Consider the following 20,989-nt stretch of genomic DNA (forward strand, 5'->3'; position numbering starts at 1 on the left):
TCTTGTTGGACTGGATTCACCGACTAGTGTGACGCGAGCGTTGTATTGTGCTCGCGTAGAAAGCTTACGCAGAAGGATATTACGTTGTGGTGGGGTTAAAAGTTATATAGGGGATTCCGGATTTGAATCAAATTTTCATTAAGAATACAGTTATCCCTTTGAATCTGTTTTGCAATATAATATTCCTCTGCAGAATTTATTAATTTTGTGTCTATTCGAGATTTTAGGATTTTTAAGGTTTTGTGGATCGGGCCTAATTCGAGTCCAGTTTCTTTAAATGGGAGGCGTATGTGGATTTTTTACGATTGTGTTTGAAGTCCGAAATGTGTTCATTGTATCTAATTTTGAAGTTTCTTTTAGTCGGTCCTATATATATATATATTTTTTTTTTCTTGCATGTATGACATTCCAGTCTATAAATACCATTATTATGCAACTTATTAAATTTATGAAGTCTATTACTTAGGTTGTTATTAAGTTTGTTGTCTGGTTTATGTGCTATATGAATATTTTCTTTTTTGAAAAAGTTAGCTAATTTATTTGATATGTATTTATTATATGATAGACCAAAATATTTTTTGTTGATGGTGTTTTGTTTAGTTAAAGTAGATGTATTGTTTAGTTTTTTTTTAGTTCTTTTGTTCTTATTTATTAATTTCTTGATTAAATTTATACTGTAGCCATTTTCATTGGCTATTTGAATTATTCTATTTCCGGTATATTCTTTATTATAGTTGCTCTTGCTTAGAGGGAATTGTATTAGTCTATTAACCATAAAGTTGAAATTACTTAATTTATGTGCAGTTGGGTGTTCCGAATCTATGGGAATACTGTGGTTGGTGGTTCCAGGTTTTCTGTAAATATTGAACTCCAATTTATTTTTGTTTTTTTTTTTATTATGATATCTAAAAAATGAATCATATTATTAACTTCAATTTCTTGTGTAAACTTCAAATTATTATGTAGATGATTAAAAGAGGTTAATATTTGTTCATTGATCTGTTTGCTTTCGTAAATTATCAAGGTATCGTCTACATATCTATTGTAAAATTTTACATTGTGTACTTGTAAGATGTTATTAACTTTATTATCTTCAATGTATTGAATAAATATTTCAGCAAGACAACCAGATAATGGATTACCCATGGCTAATCCTTTACATTGTGTATATATTTTATTATTAAACTGGAAATAGTTCTGTTTAGTTACGATATGTAGTAATTTAATTATTTGATCTATTAAACTAAAAAACTAAACAATACATCTAACATACAATAAAATACAAATAAACTTATTCTTTACTCTCTTTGGGAGTTGCTTTATTATTGATAGAATTTAAGCTCTGTATCATGCATTCTTTTTCTGTATAGATCAGTCTCTAATATTAGGCCTACATTATATTTCAGACTTTATCAATAACTCAAAGGAAATTTCATAATCTAGCAAAAATGTAACAAAATTAAAAGTTTATATAAATAGTTGAAATACATAAAACGAATAAATTCAGTTGTACTACAAATTGAATTACCTAATCCAAATGTGTAGTCACATTAAGGCGCACAGTATCATCACCTCTCCTGGATTCCTGACAAGAGAATCTGGTAATCCTGGATACCACCTGGTCTTCAGCCACCTGTCGGACTTGCACATTCATCGCATATATAAGGAGTAACATGGCATGGTGACATGAGACTGAGTGATGAATTGACATAAAAGCATCTTGTTTTATTTAAAGTTGGCTAACATGCATAATATAGTAAACAATTCATGTACAATTTTTGTCACTGTTCTGTGCTCATTTAAAGATAAAGTTACAGTTGTTGCTATCATCTGTAGAAGTGTACACGTTTAATATATTGGATTAAAATTCCCTTAAAAGTAAGTATTGTAAACTTCTTTACATAACACAAATAAAAAATTCATGAAAATGATGTTAGCTATATTATGCACTGATATTTAAATAGAAAAAGAAAGGTGGTCTACTGGCGAGGCATTCTAGGGCACAGTGATCTCAGCATGTCCTATATTTATTTTGGGACATATGATACAAGAGTTAGCGTCATTAGTAAATCCAACATTTCTGGATGACGTCTACTGCAGCTGTAGACGAAATGTCTGCACGTGACATCGCCAGTAGACCATGGCATCTAAGCCTGGAGAACACTCAACCCATTGATGCTGGCCATGAAAGCCTACATTCAAAGTGAACAAATTTGATTTTACAGTAGGCTATATAATTTGTAATATATCACCTTACAATTGTGTTTTGTGACCTTTTAATTTTGTTTTCTTACTTCTTTTCGTTTGTACATGTTTAGTCCATCAAAATATGATATCACCAAAATAATTATGCTTTATGATAATTTTAGTAAGGTTGCAGTTATGGGGTAACTTGACATATTACTTTTGTTCATATTTTGTACATGTTGGGTCCTCTTGATGACCGTCAACTATGTTGAAATATTTAAAAAAATGAAATTTGTCTCATTTCATCCCTACATTATTTCTATTACTTGACACATAATCGCTTTATCATTTGATATTTAAAGATTTTCTGTTACTGTCTCAAGTGGGCCTAACCCCAACTGCCAGGATCCCACGAGATAAACTCTGTTTTGTTTTAAAATATTTAAATGGAGATAAAAAAGTGATCAATTGCAAAATAGGGAGCTGAGATATAAATTGCATATTTGGTGGAAAAACTGTTAAAAAATTGTTTTATAAGATCTTAGAAATAAAAATACTGTCTCAAATAGCCCCATTTTATTACTTGAAATGAGGTTATTAAGATCATTAGCAGACAATATATTATTGAACTACAAGAAGAATGGGGATATTCGATAGAAAAACAATGTAGAATATATTGTTATAATCACTTGCAAAAATGTCATATAGACTACACATAGTCAAGTAGAAAGAATGAATCCGAACAGACTACCATATAAACTTTTGGTCTGTAAAATAACAGAAAAAAGAGCTATAAAATGCCCCAGACAGTATTGGAAAGATCATACTCCACATTCACATTTCATAAACTCCTGATTGGTTGAAGTCTAACCTAAGGCTGGGCAGCAAGAGCAGATTCTACTCTCTCACAGGGAGCCATATGATTTCTCTTCATCCCCTTTCTTCCCCGCCGAACACCGCGCAGCGTTGATTCAGTGACGGATGAATATTAAGCGTCCCCGTTTAGAGTCTGGATCCGCTCCCGATGCCCAGCCCTGGACTAAACCAGTGAGGATATTGATGAGATGATTAATCCATTTTTAAAATCTCACACTCAATGGATACTTTTTTATCCTCACCCATGCACCTCTCAATAAATTTGTAGCTCAAAGCAGCACAATTCTCTGTTCTTCTGATACTGACAATATCATCAAGATAACTTTGAGTTACACGGCACGTAGTAAAGCTGTCGCGACCATCTCTTGTTTTGAATGTCATTCGGTACTTGTACTTCTTGGCATTGTTTACGTTTCCTACATGAAGAACATAACCGAACAAATATGTGTCTGTTGTTACAGCATGAAAAAGAAATTTTTCACCCAAAGTGAAAACAGCTTGTCCCCAAGTAGACTTTTTTGTCATTTTTGGTATAACATAAACATTTTTTCCAGTTGCATCTCTTATAAAGTCTCCAGTATTATGTGTGTTCCTAATGTGTTCTTCTAATTTTTCCAGAAGACCTTCCCATCTACATTTCAGTAGGCCTACTATTTCAAACGGACATTTAAAAGGTCTATAAAGACACACTAGTTCGTGCTCGGATATTTCATCTAGTAGGAATTTCTCACAGCAACCGTCCGTGTGATATTTGCAAGGATACATCAATTTCCGGATTAAATTTTCTTGAACTACAGACCTCACATTTAGCAGTGACCCTTTGCACGTTGGACATTCAGATAGTGTCACTTTGCATATCTTGCAAATGTTGTGGCCATTTTCACACAATGTGATGGGTGGCACCATGTAGTCAAAGCAGACTGGACACTCCAGTCCCTGGAGTAGCTCTTGTGCCAAGGTGTCCATGGTAGGGTTAGCTGTAAGAGAAAGGTAGTTATTTAGTTCTTTATGTGATAATTATTTTAAAATTGTTTGCACGTACTGCAGAGGCCACTCAAAATTCTGAAGCAATCTTTATGTTTTTCTTTTTACAAATGAATATTTTATTGACATGAATAATCGAAATCGAAAATCACACTTAGGGTAAGGTTGCCTATATCGCACCACTTTAGCATTTATAATTTTTATTGAACAATATAGTTTTTATTTTATGCATTTCTTTACAGAGATACATTCCCAGAACATTTACCTTTCATGGAAAAAAAAAATTCTAGAATTTGATTTAATATTTTTTAATTAAAATGACATTTTCGAAACACATGTCAGTGGTGCCATTTAGGCAACTAGTTTCCTAAATAGCACCTGCAGTTTCTTAAATCGCACCTCTTTATCTGCAGGTAACTGGATGAAGGAAAGCTTTTAATATTGAACATACTGAAGAGTATTTGAATGAATAATGTAATAAATGCAAATTACAAGTTTATTGAAATTAATGAAAGAGAGTAACGCATCTTCAAATGAAATTGAAAAAATAGAGCGTAAATTACGCAACATTTAAACTTTCTGAATGCGTTTTTTATTGTTACACATTTTCCATGTGCTTCACCAGGCATTCAGACTGTAAACTGCGTCACTTTTTCTCCATGATTATCTCGAAGCCACCTAAGAATTACTTCATGATATAGCTGTCTGAAATGATTTGAAGATAGAAACATCTAAAGGCTGGGCCTATGACTATTATGACGAGGAAGCTGAAACAGGAACATACCATTTTCCCGAGATAATCTAGCTTCTAAATTTTTGGAATGGGTTGTATAGGTGGACATACAGAAGCAGCACTTTTTTCTATGGCAGTGTTTGAGCTATTCGACAAATAGTTCACCGTTGATGTAACCTGACTCAGAGCAAATAAATAACGATCCTGGAGGAGCACCAGCTGATAATGAAGGATGCACTGTTTGACGTTTAAAAATTATCACAGGTGGCACAGAATACCTGGTGCGCTTGTACAACACACACTTGTTGTATTAACGCCCTTTTCACCACTTGATATTGCACCCACCTAATGCATTCCTGTTCAGTTAAAATTTTTGGGCCTTCTTTTGTACGGTTAGAATTGCTACAGTTGCTCATATCGCACTGTTGCGAATTAGGCACCTACAAAGTGGTACGAATTGAGAAACTACGCCATAAGTTATTATTTCCTTCATTCTAGCCTATAATCACCACATGTTCGAAAATTCTACTAAGTTAAATGTTCTTTAATATCTCTTTAAACGAATAACATCTTAAGATTATGGATTCCTTTGCATACAAATCTGTTATTTAGTTACAAAATGTTAGCTAAATATACATCCATGTGAACGATTATATTAGATACACTATCACCACGCTGCTGACACAAAGAAGTGGCAGAAATCAAGTGACATGGTGGAAGTTCATATGGTAGATTGTAACAATACCACTAGATGCCACACTACTATAGTAATTTGTTTTAAACTAGCAGTGGTGCGATTTATGCTACTCTACCCTAAATAAGTTCGTTTGTCATATCAATGAAAATAAGATGTTAGATCTAGGTTCATACCAAAATATCTTCCTAAAAACTCAAATTAGTGTTTAATAAAAAAAAATCGAAGACCAAGACGTTATACGTCAGAAAGTTATTAATAACAGTAATATAGTAATATTACATAATATTTATATGCCAATACCAGTATTTACTTATTTTTGTAGGATGTGTTCTTTAATAAAATGTTGTACAACAGAGAGGACCACATAAGTGCTATTGTTGAGGGTGATGCTCATTGTTGTGTGCAGGTATTGCAGAGTGGTAATGATGCAACTACACACGTGCATACGCTCTCAAGTATGCACACAAATGCGAGGGGATGTGTATGCATGCGTGTGTGCACATGCACGCTTTGCTTATTCAGTAGAATGTGCTTGAGTTTGAAGAAAGCAGAAAAACAGTACAGCGTGGTCTGTTGTTGTGACCACAATCCAAGCCTCCTCATACCGGTAAAGGCATCATGTTACAAACACATTTATGTCTGAGTATTTCTGACAAAGTATATATCAGGTACATAGTTATAATTAAACTGACAGTGTTCAGCGTGGCACAGCACGGACTGTAATGATCATAGGAGTGTGAAACCTCACAGATACGCTAATTAAGCAATACGCTCACGAATTATGCCAAAAGTAATGAGTTTCAAATCTTGCCACCAAGAGAAAATATGGCGCTGTAAGCAGTCAGAATGTGGTATGGGGCAGGAAAAACGCAGGAAAGATCAAATACATGAACACGTCGCGGGCCTGATAGGTGTACAGTGATCTCTGCACGTTATAGGGACCTGTTTGTGATTCCAGCTTTGCAAGAACGCAATTGTAACCACACTATTAATTTTATGCAAGATGGGACAATACCACATGTCTCACGCTAGATGTAAGATTTGCTGCAAGAAACTTTCAGTAACAACCGCATCATTCCTAGGCAACTTCCAGATGCGAGGCCTTTAAGATCCCCCGACCTAAATCCATGTGATTTCTAGTTTTGGGGATATTTGAAAGATCATGTCTATCAGGGACATATCCAGTCTCTGTCTGATCTAACAGCTAGCATACAACAGGCTTCAAATTATTGTATTCAGTTGTTTTCATATCCAGAAAGATAACACCACAATTTAGTATATACAGTCACGAAGCTTGAGTTGTGAGGGTACTAGGAACAATAGACTGTGACGGTACTATTTCGCATTGTCTGTGATGAGGCGATAGTAGTGATCTTAAAGGTTAGCAACTATCTATGGATGCACATTTCCTACGTATTGAGCTTCGTGACTATATATACTAGACTGTGATAACACCATAATTATTATTTGAATAAAATATTTGGAAGTAATTGATATTGCAATATCCTTATTCATTTTTGATTAGCCTAGTTTATATCTTCTTTAGCTTTCCAGAGTAAAACTCAATTACGGTGTAAAGTTTAATCAATAATAGTAGCCTATGATAAAAAAAGTTAGAAATTTCAAATATTTAGGTTATGAAATCGGCAAAATAAGAGAACAAGACCTACCGGTACAAAAGAAATTACAGAGTTTTAATCAAATTTGCGGGACAACTAGAAGAAATCTTTCAAACAAAACAGGAAAAGATAAGATTTTAAAATTATTTTTGTAAAGTCTTAGCAGTTCCAACTCTTCTGCTGGGCTCTTACAAACGGCCAAAAACATAAAATAGAAGTATCAGAAATGAGATACTTGAGGGCGGTTGCAGGATATAGAAGGTCAGATAAACAATATAATGAGGCTAAGAATAGAGTTGAGCAATATGAAGAGATGGATGGAGAGAATGTAACATGTCGAAAGGCCTAATCCCTGAAGTTGATATTATTATTATTATTATTATTATTATTATTGTTATTATTGACGTTGTTATGGCGTTGCAGAATATGACTTTAGCAAATGACAGGAAAATATATATACACACCTTCATTGCCTACATGAATCACATTATAAGGGTGACCATAATGTTTCCAGCTAAGAACACGATATGACCACAGAATTTTTCTACTAAAAACGGGGCATATCCCATTTCTGAAAATAAGTTCATGAAACTTAAAATAATGTACTACAGGTACCTACTTTTAATACAATTTGCGCCATAGAAGTGCACATCACAGTGTAGCATTTGCACTACCAAGCATAGTGCTCGTTGCCCTGTGTGGCATAGTGGCGTGGTAGGCCTACTGATAAACCATGCATATACAGATTTCTTAACAATTTATGGAATAAAGCATAAAAAGTTACTTGCTTACCATATCACTTTAATAAAAGGAGGCGCTGAAACAGACCGCCTTCATTGTCCACACATTTCTGACACCTTTTCACAAATTATCCATCACTTGCTGCAGTTCTGTTCTGTCTCCTGACGGATATTAAGTTTCAGTGCATGGGTTTGTCTTGTATAGAACATATTTTAATTTTCCACAAGACAAAAGTCATAGAGAGATAATTCAGAAGACCTAGGAAGTCATAGACGCCTACTAACAACTTTGTCCTAGTTGAACGTTCTTAATTTCTGGCATCGAAATGTGACTGAGATGTGGCAAAATCAGTTGAAAAAAGATTCAGGAGCATAGCTGCGCTATGCTACAAGTTTTTAAACATAGAACTGCCGATAATATGTAGTACCGGTACTAAAAAAAATGAAATAGAAAGTGTTCTTCATTTAATTCCTCTGAATACTGCTAACAGTAAAAAGAATTAACTATAAAAATCCGATTCGCAGAAATATCTCAATATTATTTCATGCCAAAGCCACTGTATTTACAGTAGCCCTGCTTTCACTACACACTGAAATGAATTCCACTCTTATATATATGACTTTCAACTGTACTCTCGTTTTGTTCTGTTTCCGACATATCTGACTTGTCTGAACCTCTGCATATCTTCGGACACAATTCTTGATACATTTTACCAGTCGCGATGGTATTCTGTTCCGAATTTCTTGGACATGTTTGAAATATTCACTACTATCACGAACTGGGTCTCCTAACTCTCGAAATTTAATTCGCAAAGAAATTGTATTTATACCAATGTCTTTAAGCTACAGAACGAAGTACCGGTACTGCTCGCTTCCGTATCTCAAGTCACACAGACGCAATGTGCAGTGAGTCTTGACTCATACTGTACTTCTTATAGTTTTCATGCAGTACTGGTAAGTGTTTCAAATGTTGATTTTTTGGGCCATCCAAAACTCTGTATATACAGTGCGTTCATAGCTCGGCCGGACCGTTCCGTGGCGGCCTTGGACTGGGTGAAGATTGGCGCGCCTGCTGCCAGAGTTACACGTAAACGGCCGGCAAGTCATGGGTACGGAACACTAACTACTCTACTAACATTGGACTTACCTGCATCACAACAGATGTTGAAAGTGATGACCTTCAACTCGAACACATTCCCTATATCTCCAAAAACAATTCTGGTTCACTCGCAAAAGTTCATGTTGACTGCAGTAGCGGCCGGTGATCAAAATCCTCGGTGAGGCCAGATGCAACTAGTTTAAGTGCCTCCGATAGGAAATGTTTGTTTATGATATTAATTATTATTGTTATTACATTATTAATATCATTATTACTGTATTATTATTGTTATTATTATTATTATTATTGTTATTATTATTATTATTATTATTATTACTATTATTAGTCTATTCTTATTAGTATCAATGAAAAATAATAATTTCACTCACCAAATAAGCTGTTATGCTCTGAGTTTCAGTGATTGTTCCAGTGTGATGAAGCATCCCATATTATGTGTTGAAATTTCCATTTCTTTCTTTTCTTTTTATTTTTTTCCTTTGACAGCAACAAACAAGGCCAAGAGAAGTTTATTTTGCATCACATTACCACATAACCATTTATGTTGCCCATACCAGGATGCAATAGAAACTCGCGTTTTAAGATTATGTGTCAGAAAAATTATCAGCGATGTCGTAGGTATCTCGGTAGTCTCTCTCTTTATTTAAAACTTCCTTTCTTTTAGTATTATTTCGTCTCGAAAAAGGACACTCTAACAATGAATTAACTGCACCAGCATTATTTCTCTCATTTGTTTCTGTTTATATTTTCCCAAAATACATAACAACATTGGCCCAGATTCACTACTGTACTACGAAGTACAATAGTAGAACACCCTCGCTTATGTCATAAACTGAGACATAACGGGAGAGAATCGAGTGGGTTTCTGCCTGCCAAAGAGCTGGAATTTTGTTATTTATGACCTAGTTAGGAAGACAAGTCACCACTGCTATTCCCACCCCACTCTACCCTTGAGGCCGGCCCATGGATGGGACGAGTGAAACCTGACCAGGCCAGCCGAATTGTGCCTCAGCTACAACGTTTTAAGCGTAAACTCAAAGCCCGCGAAAGGACATGAAATGCATTAAGCCAGACCCGGCACGAACGATTCTGGCCTCATGAACAAATTTACTGCAAAACAGGACTATATACATCACAAGCCACACCCGGCACGAGCAATCCTGGCCTCAGGAACAAATTTTACTGCAAAACAGGTTTATATACATCACAAGCCAGACCCGGCACGAGCGATCCCGGCCTCAGGAACAAATTTTACTGGAAAACAGGTCTATATACATCAAAGTTTTCAAATGCTTCTACAGCGATATATGCTTCATTCAAATAACTAATACATTATATAAAAACACAAAATTTAATTTCAGTTAAGCCAAGTGACTGAGGCCCGGCCTCACCTGCCTCAGTCAATCAGCCGCCACTGGTTGACTGATTGCCTGTATTTCTCTCGTGATGTTGTCCTTCAATTCTTGTAATTTGTGTGGATTTGATGCGTACACGTTATTCTTTAACGCTCCCCATAAATAAAAATCGCATGGAGATAGGTCAGGGGAACGAGGTCACCAAACACACTTCACAATTCATGCATAGAATTCGCAGCTGTGTGCGATGTAGCTGAATCCTGCTGAAACCAGCTACTCAATCGTTCATTTCTTGTTAGTTGCGGAAAAAATTATTTAAAATTGAAGTTACATAAACGTGTGAATCAACTGTTGTGTCGAAAAATATGCGACCGATAATTCTACTCGCACTCACTGCACACCAAACCCTAACCTTTGCAGCATGGTGAGGAACTTCATGAATAATATGGAGATTTTCGGTAGCCCAGAATCTATTGTTCTGAGTAGAAATGTGACGTGAAGATGAAACCACGCTTCATCAGTGAAGAACGTTAAAAGTGGGTCCACGTCGCCATTATGAAAGGACTGCACAAACCAACTGCAATAATTAACCCTACTTACAGGATCTTGTGGTTGTAAAGCATGAACTACAGTTACCCTGTACGGCTTAAGTTTGAGAAGTTTCATTGCCACAAAAGCTGATGTCTTGGAAATGTTAATCTCTTGTGCTAAACATTGAGTGATTTGCGGGGTGAGTGCTCTAACCGGGCCCCTACTTCATCAAGCTTCTCTTCTGTCAGTACACGGCGTTGTTGAAAACGTTTCTTGTTCAAAAAGGATCCTGTACGTTTGACTTTATTGACAAGGTCATGAATAGTTGACCTGCTAGGAATTCGAACACCTGCAAACCAATGTTAAAATTCTCTTCGACACTTTCTTCCAGAAGAGTATTTCACATACTCATCATAGAGAAAAATACGTTGTTCTAAAGTGTACTCAACCATTATTAATAGACACTTTATTACCACGAGACAACACAATTTTACTCACAACACGCGCACAGACGTCTTTCCCTCCCGACAGATCCAACTCGACTGACTGGCGTGTCAGCGGTAGCTACAGCGCTACTCTGGCGGCAGGCGCGCCAATCTAGTTTTTATTCCTTAAATTGTTAAGGAAGTATTAGACTTTTTTGTTCAGTAATTATCACCAGTATATTTTGGCAGTTTATATTATTTACTCCCTATATATATATGTATGTATATATATATATATATATATATATATATACACACAAGTAGTGGGTTTCGTCAGATGACTATGTTAATTGGGAGACTATACTAATTGTCTTTCAATTTTCGATAAATAATAAAACTTCCGCAATACCAGATGTTACCTGTGAGTCTAATGTTTTTGGAAATGTTAGTAAATCGTCATTATTTACTTCGGTCCGCCACGTACATTGTAACTGTGGTGATATCCTTGTTTACAAATATCTCTCTCTCTCTTTTGTGTTGGTGTTAACGTGTGTTGGACAGAAGGTCATCGGCAATGACGCTCACATTTACTCGAACAGTAAATATATTAGACTACTCTCAATCCTAAAAACATGATATTTCAGCAATTAAAAAAATTGAAGAAAAGACAAATTTTCACTGTGCATCATGTTTAGTAGACCGAGATGTACAGTCTGTATAATTTTGGCACTTTATATCGTTTACACCCTGTATATATACACATACATATATAAACACATATATTATAGCCTATATTTAGTGTGTATGTGTGTGTGTGTGTGTTGTTACAACAGTGCATTCTGAAATACCTGAACATCGCACTTCAATGGCTCTTTTTTATAATACAATATCAAGAAACACTCCTACAACATTTTTATTAATTCAATAACTCATTATTTAAAGTAAATACAGAAATTCTGTACATGTTTTCATTAAATGCTGTAACAAAGACTATTCACAGCCAAACAACACCAAATGAAAGTTCGTCTTAGCAATGAACTTAGATACCTACTTAGAAAAATGTAAATTAGGCCTATGGTTTATTTAAAGACGCTCGGAATTTTGTCCCACAGGAGTTCTTTTACATGCCAGTAAATCTATTGACATTATTCTGTCGCATTTAAACACACTTAAATGCCATCGACCTGGATCGAGATCGAACCCGCAACCTCGAGCACAGAAGGCCAGCGCTATACCGACTATGCTACCAAGGCCGACAGTTACTTAGAATATTGCCTTCTTTCAACAAACAGCAGTAGCGGCTATTGAAGGGGATTCTAGGCCTGTGAAAATTAGCAACATTTATTTGCACTTTCTCAACAGCCTAATTTGATAATTTTAGTATCAAAGCTATGTTTCTTCACGTTAAGTGTAAGTAGAGAAGATTAGGCAGTAATGCAGTAACACTTGGACTTCGACTCATCGTGCGAAAATTTTTCGACCCGTGACGTCGTGATGTCAGGTTGCCAAGACGAGTGCAATGCCATTCCCCACCCCCAAGGGCGCACCGACGGGGGGGGGGGGGTGTTCATCGGGTCCGAACTCCTCCCTCTCAAAGTGATAAGTTTTTACTAAATTTTTAAGCATTGATAGCAAATTCCGTTATTTATAATTTCACCTAAATGATTCACGTACATGTGCATAACACTTTTGATTTAAATAATTGATTAAATGGCGATCTTACTCGTGTTAATTGTGTAAGCATGTGCGGCTTACAGCTGTTTCGGTGCTTCTTCACATCATCCTCAGAGCCTACTAGACCTTGGCGTTATCTCGAACTTCGCTGCCTGTTGTGTGGGTGCGTTTGATTGTTGAAAAGTGTTGAAATGTGGTGTCAAATAGTGTGTGTGTTCTGAAATTGATCTGTGTGTTGAGAATTTGATCAGGGTGTGTTTTAGTGTGTCTGTATATTTCATATTGTTCTAGTGTGTTGAGTTTTTGGTTTTTGGTTTGTATGTGTAGGATTTCCATGTCTGTATTTATGTTATTGTATGTGTGGTTAGCATTAGTTATGTGTTCGGCATATGTAGATGTATTGTGTCCTCTGGTTATTGCTTTAATGTGTTCTTTGTATCGAGTTTGGAATGATCTGCCTGTCTGTCCAATGTAGAGACTGTTGCAACTATTGCATGTGAGTTTGTATACGACTGTGTGGTTGTATTTATTTGTTTGTATTGTTTGTGTGTTGAGATGTCTTTGTAGTGTGTTTTCTGTTCTGTATGCTATGTTGTATTTCTGTTTTCTGAATGAGGATGCGATCTTGTGTGTGTTTTTGTTTTCGTATGTTAGTGTGATGTATTTCTTGTGTTTGTGTTGTGTTTTGTGTGTTTGTTGAGTTTTTGTTTTGTCTTCCTTATGATGTTGTCTATTATGTTTGGGTTGTATTCATTTTCTTGTGCTATGTATTTGATTGTGTTCACTTCTTCATTGTAGTGTTGTTGGCTCATGGGTATGTTGAGTAATCTGTATACCATTGTCCTGAATGCAGCATGTTTGTGTTGTGTGGGGTGATACATCACATTGCAACACTTTTCAACAATCGAAGGCACCCACACAACAGGCAGCGAAGTTCGAGATGACGCCGAGATCTAGTAGGCTCTGAGGATGGTGTGAAGAAGCACCGACACAGCTTATACAATTAACACGAGTAAGATCGCCATTTAATCAATTATTTATATTCAAGTGTTAAAAGTAGTGTACGAAAGATTCAACATGGAATAATTAAAATTATGAAGCAAGTATCCATTTGCACAGGAAGTAAAGGACTTTTCAAGGAACTTAAAATTTTACCGGTACCCTGAGTTTATATCCTAGAAAAGGTATGTTTTATTCATAAAAATTTTAATTCCTTTAAAACAAACTCAGAATATCACGAGCACAATACTAGGACATCCAATAATATACATTTGAATTATCACAGACTTGCCAAAAGTCTCAATACCCCTACACATACTGGCAGCAATTTATATAATAAACTTCCCACACATGTCAAGGCACATAACAATAGTATGTTTAAGAAGTCTGTTAAAAATATATTACTGACACACATACCAATGTGCACAAAGGAATATTTAAATATAAAGTTTTAAATTTTAACCATTTATTCTTGTGAGTACTGCCCTTCTGTTCTCTCTTGTTTCATGTGCCTGGAGACCCTACTGGAAGAGAGGCAGCATCAAGACTCAGAAGAAAGAAAATCAATTGCCTGCTAGTGTGTGATTACAAAATAATGAATTGTTTATCTCTTAAAATAAACTCAGCATCTTATTTACAAGTAACTATTAAAGTGTGTTATGCATTACTGACTGAATTAGTAGTATTAGTAGTATGTTATTTGCTTAGTGATTAAATACATTATATTCTAAGTAACTAGTATTCTATTAAATAAGCATGTGACATGTTACCATAGATTAAGATGACTGTAAAATTATTGTATCATTGTTAGATTAATGTACACTGACGATGCCATGAATAATTGTATTCCAACAATTAATAAAATATCTATCTATCTATCTATCTATCTATCTATCTATCTATCTATCTATCTATCTATCTATCTATCTATCTATCTATCTATCTATCTATCTATCTATCTATCTATCTATCTATCTATCTATCTATCTATCTATCTATCTATCTATCTATCCATCCATCCATCCATCCATCCATCCATCCATCCATCCATCCATCCATCCATCCATCCATCCATCCACCCACCCACCCACCCACCCACCCACCCACCCACCCACCCAGCCATCCATCCATCCATCCATCCATCCATCCATCCATCCATCCATCCATCCATCCATCCATCCATCCATCCATCCATCCATCCATCCATCCATCTATCTATCTATCTATCTATCTATCTATCTATCTATCTATCTATCTATCTATCTATCTATCTATCTACCTACCTACCTATCTATTTTACTTTCCACATTTTTACGTCTTCAAGTGTGTGATACAATACGCTAACTGCTGACACTGCGGCTGCAGTATTTGTTCTGTTGCGTTGAATGGGGGGAAGCACGTAACACACGTGATCATGAGTCGGCTGATGCAACCATAAGGAAAATTATTGTAAGACGCAATCAAATTTCGTAAAAAAAAGTCTGCAGTAAGTTCTCGAAAATAGACTGTGACAACACCGTTAAAATGTCCGTTCATAGGCAGAAAAGGACACAAATACAACAAAAAGTAGAACATTTCCTCAAAAATGACCAATAGGCAATAAAAGACAGAAAAATGCAAAATAAAAGTAGGCTATATTAGTTCGCATTGAAGTGAAACGAGTTTGTATTGCAAACTGAATTTTCTGTGATGTCTCTGAGAAAGGATGATATTTCATCAACTTCCGAGTCCTAGTCATATACATGTAATACAATATAATTTTTTTCTTCGTTCCCTGACATGTTCCTCCTAACTTTAAAGAAGAAATGTACACGGAAAAGCTTCATAAATTTACCCTGTATTTTATAAAGTGAAACAAAATCAAAATACGGGAGGACAAAATTCTTCAGTGTAGTGATACGAAATAACCTAATAATGAAATGCAATGGCAGCATACTTTCTTTAAATTGTATTATTTTAGTCAGAACTTTCCCTAGAAACACAAGATAGATACTTACGTTACAAAACAAAATTCACCAACTAAAACACAGAAAAGACGCTAAGCTTTTTATTTCCAAGGATTTCCTCACCACAATGAAGAACTCCACTATACTAATTAATTGCCTTTGCTCCACAACCAGTTTACTAGCGATAAGTAACTTACACGACTTCGTTACTGTACCGGTATTCCAAAGCAAAGAACTTTCCTGAGTGATTCAGAGGGATAAGTGGGCTCCATCAGTACACGTGGCTAGACTCTAAATGATTGGCTGCTGATAACTCCCGCGAGAGATTCGCTGTATTCTATATTGTCTAACGAATGATTAAATGATTACCAGTGGCAGCGAAAACAACTGCTCTGAATGCATCACGTGGCACAATCCCTTATCTCAGGCACAACGGTACAGTGCTGTCCAATTTTCACATCAGTGCAATGTATCATTGTGGCAATAGTAAGTTCAGCTATTGCTCAGATACAGTGAAATGCACCCTCTCAGTACCGATCGTTGTCTTTGCCGAGAGTGGCGGACAGATAACACTATTTACGAGAAGTGTATTGGCGGCACTGTCATTCTCGATACTTACTTACTGGTTCATTGCCGCCCTCACATAAGCCCGCCATAGGTCCCTATTCTGAGCAAGATTAATCCAGTCTCTATCATCACATCTCACCTCCCTCAAATCCATTTTAATATTATCTTCCCATCTACGTCTCGGCCTCCCCAAAGGTCTTTTTCCCTCCGGCCTCCCAACTAACACACTATATGCATTTCTAGATTCGCCCATACGTGCCCTGCCCATCTCAAACGTCTGGATTTAATGTTTCTAATTATGTCAGGTGAAGAATACAATGCGTGCAGTTCTGTGTTGTGTAATTTTCCCTATTCTCCTGTAACTTCATCCCTCTTAGCCCCAAATATTTTCCGAAGCACCTTATTCTCAAACGCCCTTAACCTATGTTCCTCTCTCAAAGTGAGAGTCCAAGTTTCCCAACCATAAAGAATAACCGGTAATATAACTGTTTTATAAATTCTATCTTTCAGATTTTTTGACAGCAAACTGGATGGAAATGCTTCTCAACCGAATAATAACAGGCATTTCCCACATTTATTCTGTGTTTAATTTCCTCCCGAGTATCATTTATATGTGTTACTGTTGCTCTCAGATATTTGAATTTTTCCACCTCTTCAAAGGATAAATTTCCAATTTTCATATTTTAATTTCGTACAATATTCTCGTCACGAGACATAACGAGAAATAATCTGTCTATTAACGTTACACCACAGTCTAATATGTATTAGACTGTGGTTACACCAACTACCATTCAACACTGCAATTCGTGACTCATACTAAAATATCAGTTCCTCCTCTGAAACATTAATAAACGGAGGCAGAAGCTATATCGCAATTTCTCGTTATCAGCATTCATCGAAATTCTCCTTAATCGGCTTATCACTCGACAGTAATAGCCTACGCATTTTGAATATTGTAAACACATGATTTATTTCACTTTGAAAGCAGGACTATCAGTAGCGGACGGTGGGTTTGAAAGTTGAGGAGGCCAAGACGTGACTGATGAGAATATAAAAATATAAAGCCTGTGACGTACCTCATTACCAAGCGCAGAATTTATAGGTTTTAAGAAACTAAACTTAGGTTTTCCAATTTATGTTTTAGGATTTTAAATCTTATGTTTAGGAATTTATATGATTTACGGGGGGGGGGGAATAAAAATGAACAACTTAGGCCTACTGTTAATATATTACAACGGCTTGGTAAAGATTGCCTCTCTTTAGGATATTTTAAATCCTAACCTACGAATTAGGTCTTTTTAGGTCATATTGAATTTAAAAATGTTACTCGTTGCTACATAAAACGAACAAGAAAAGCAATATTTCGAGAGTAACGAGATAGCAACAAAATCGATTCGAACCTAAGAATCCGGGGCTTGCTCGTTACTATTAGGCTACATTTATTTCTAAACTCTCGATATATTTAAAATACTGTATAAATAAATAAATTACATCTCGTACCGGTAACACAAAAGAAAAAAATAACAGGAACACCCGCAAACAAGAGAAAAATATAATAACATAAAAGAAAACTTTTACGCAGGGAGAGAAAACTAACAACACGTGACTTAAATTTCTAAAACCAAGAAGAGAGAAAGAGAGAGAGCTTCCCAATACAGCCGAAACAGTTGTCAGCGGTGGGTAGGACGTCTTAAATTCGGCTCCTCTCGCGCGTTCTAGTCAACTTTAAACACTCCGCTAACCAGCTATCTTATTGGTTGAACTGCTGGTGTCATGGTTACCAGGGAGTAGAGTGATATAGCCGACTCCTCTCTCCCGCTCTCGCATAGACACTGCAGGCTGCTAGATGTCGACTATACAGGTTACAGCGCTATCTGTTATTTTTCAGTACGAATTATTTGTACTATCTGCAGTACAGCGAGCGGGCATCACCAACTGGATATGGTCGACTTTACGTAACTTACATCTTAGTCGTAGTGAATAGTAAAATTAATATAAAACGGAAAATGTTCGTCATTTGCTATAACTTGCTTGTGATCTTAATTTAGCTAGAATTATTACTGTCATATTATGTTCTGGTAAAATATTAGGGGAGGCCGTGCCTCCTCTGAAAATCCGCCGCTATCCAATAGATAAGAGCTAATTACAATAAAATTAGCTATTGGAACATATTACATGAATGATTTCACAATAAGAATACTGTACATAACACTGTAAAATGAAATATTATAAGTAATAATAATAACTGACATTAAGAGAGGCGCTGATATCAATATAATAATTTTATTATTGTATTGGTATTAAGTGCAGACAGCATGTGATTATATGTGCTGATACAACAGTAGTGCTAATAACGCTTTGATGTGGAATGTACTGTTGAAGACTATCTTGCAACCTGCAGTGTGAGGAAGCAGGGTATAAGCGGGAAATCAAAAACAACAGGTACTGAGGCTTGTCTCTCATCACTGCACGTGTTCAATATTACAAGACATTCTGAAAATAATTTCACCCTCAGTATTACTTTCATTCTTCTAGTGCGTACAAGTGCAATGCGGTAGTGTTTTCTATACGTTGTAGCAACAAGTAATAGTTTGTGTGTGTGTGTGTCTTTTTTTTTCCCCCCAATTTTCAATTACATCAAGTTTAGTATACAAATCTTAGAGTAAAGAGACGTGTGCGGGTACATCGGGAGAAATGTCGCCGTCTAAAAATGCTGTCATTCACCAATAAGGCATGGAAATTATTGCAAACATGATTGAAAAATGTGACGAGGATTCGAGGAAACAACCATTATTGTTACCGCTGAGTAAGGCAACAGAGAGAGCAGCTATGTATTAGGGGAAATCTCGGTCGTCCATAATAAAAATACGAAAGAAGCACAAGGAAATGAATATTTCAGATCCTACTTAGCTCCTCAAATCACCAGGGAAGAAGAGAGGAAAGCGTTCACGGAATGTGGTTTCTGTAGATGACTTTGATAAGGGTGTCATCAAAAGGGCAATATAGGATTTTTACATCGAAAAAAAAGAGAGTGCTGGGGATTTCTAAAGTTCTGCCAGTAATATAACAGAAGATCGATTTTCCATGGGGGAAAAAGTCTTTGGAACGAATTGTGAAAAGTCTGGGTTTTAAATGGAGGAAATGCCAATTCAAAAGAAAGATTCTGATCGAGAGAGCAGATATCGTACATTGGAGATCGAGATATCTGGTGCATGTAAATGAATTCCAGAGCAAGGATCATTCAATTTTTTTATATAGACGAGACCAAGGTGAATAGCAATATGATATTTCGAAAATGTTGGCAGAATGAGAGTATAAGTGTCCACACGAATGTAAACTCTGGACAAAGATTTATCGTGGTATATGTAGGAGGAATTAACGGTTTCCTTCCTAATGCAGAACTTATATATAGTATAAAGCCGGAAGTGAAGCGGGATATTACCACGGTCAGATGAACACCGAGAATTTTGAAATACAATACAAACGCTGATCCCAATCTTCCTCCTCAATCTTATTGTTCTCGACAACGCTCTGTATCACTGTCTCCAGATCGATAAACCGCCATCTGCATATGGATTAAAGGTAGACATGATCTCTTGGCTTCACAAGAAAGGAGTGAACTGTGATGAACATATGAGAAAGAACGACCTCTACCTATAATCTTATTCTACCTCTGAAGCCAAAGCAAAAAAATTACAGAATTGACAATATTTTGGAGCAACATAACCACAAAGTTCTTAGATTGCCTGCCACCTTATATGTCCGAGTTGAGTCCAATTGAATTGGCTTGGGCTAAAGTGAAACGTGTTGTCAGGGACAATAATATCATGATTGATTCAAATTTACAGAAATTAATGCAAGTGACAAAAACTGCACTTTGGCTTGTGACGAAAGAAGACTGGAAAAGATTCTGTAGACACATTGAACATACAGAAAAACAATATTGAGAAGAAGATAGACTCCTATCAGGTGATTGATAATATTATTGTAAATTTAAGGGCTGACTGGTAGTGGTAGTGATAGTATTAGTACCGGTAATACTGACGATGGTGATGGCAGTAGGAATAGTGTACAAAACTAGCCTACTCCCTATAATCCAGAGAAAAATTGACTTTCCGTGGGGGGGGGGGCAGAAACTTTTAGGAAAACTTTGCATAGGACAAGATTTAGTGAAAAAAGTGTGGCAGTAGACGAAATATTCTTATAGAGAGGCCAGATATCATAAATTGGCATGCGAAATACTTTAAGTAGGGCTAGGATTTTGATGAAATTGCATCTTTTTTCTAGTAAGCCAGACACATTGCTGCTTTAGTATTTACATGTTATGTGATAAACTGAGTATTTTAAGACATATTTGTTAGGAATTTTTTTTTTTTATTTTTTGCCTGTTTCAACTCATAAGAGCATTTTTTGTTTTATTCGTTTTTTTAAGGCATTTTCATTTAATTTTGGCCATAAATCCCCATTGTTAATGTAAAATGTTTATTTGCTTTGATATTTTCTCTACATATTTTGTCCATTAATACCCATTATTTTGTA

At 36.0% G+C, this 20,989-nt stretch overlaps 1 long non-coding RNA gene across 1 annotated transcript; it reads right to left on the reverse strand.

The window, feature by feature from the left end:
- Positions 1-1,704: 1,704 nt before the first annotated feature.
- LOC138701975 (uncharacterized) lies at positions 1,705-16,220 on the reverse strand. Its single transcript, XR_011332759.1, has 2 exons — positions 16,081-16,220; positions 1,705-4,040 (listed from the first exon to the last, which is right to left on the reverse strand). It is a non-coding gene; the product is annotated as an uncharacterized lncRNA (long non-coding RNA).
- Positions 16,221-20,989: the final 4,769 nt, after the last annotated feature.

The sequence above is a fragment of the Periplaneta americana genome, chromosome 1, assembly GCF_040183065.1.
Source record: "Periplaneta americana isolate PAMFEO1 chromosome 1, P.americana_PAMFEO1_priV1, whole genome shotgun sequence".
NCBI classification, from domain to species: Eukaryota; Metazoa; Arthropoda; class Insecta; order Blattodea; family Blattidae; genus Periplaneta; species Periplaneta americana.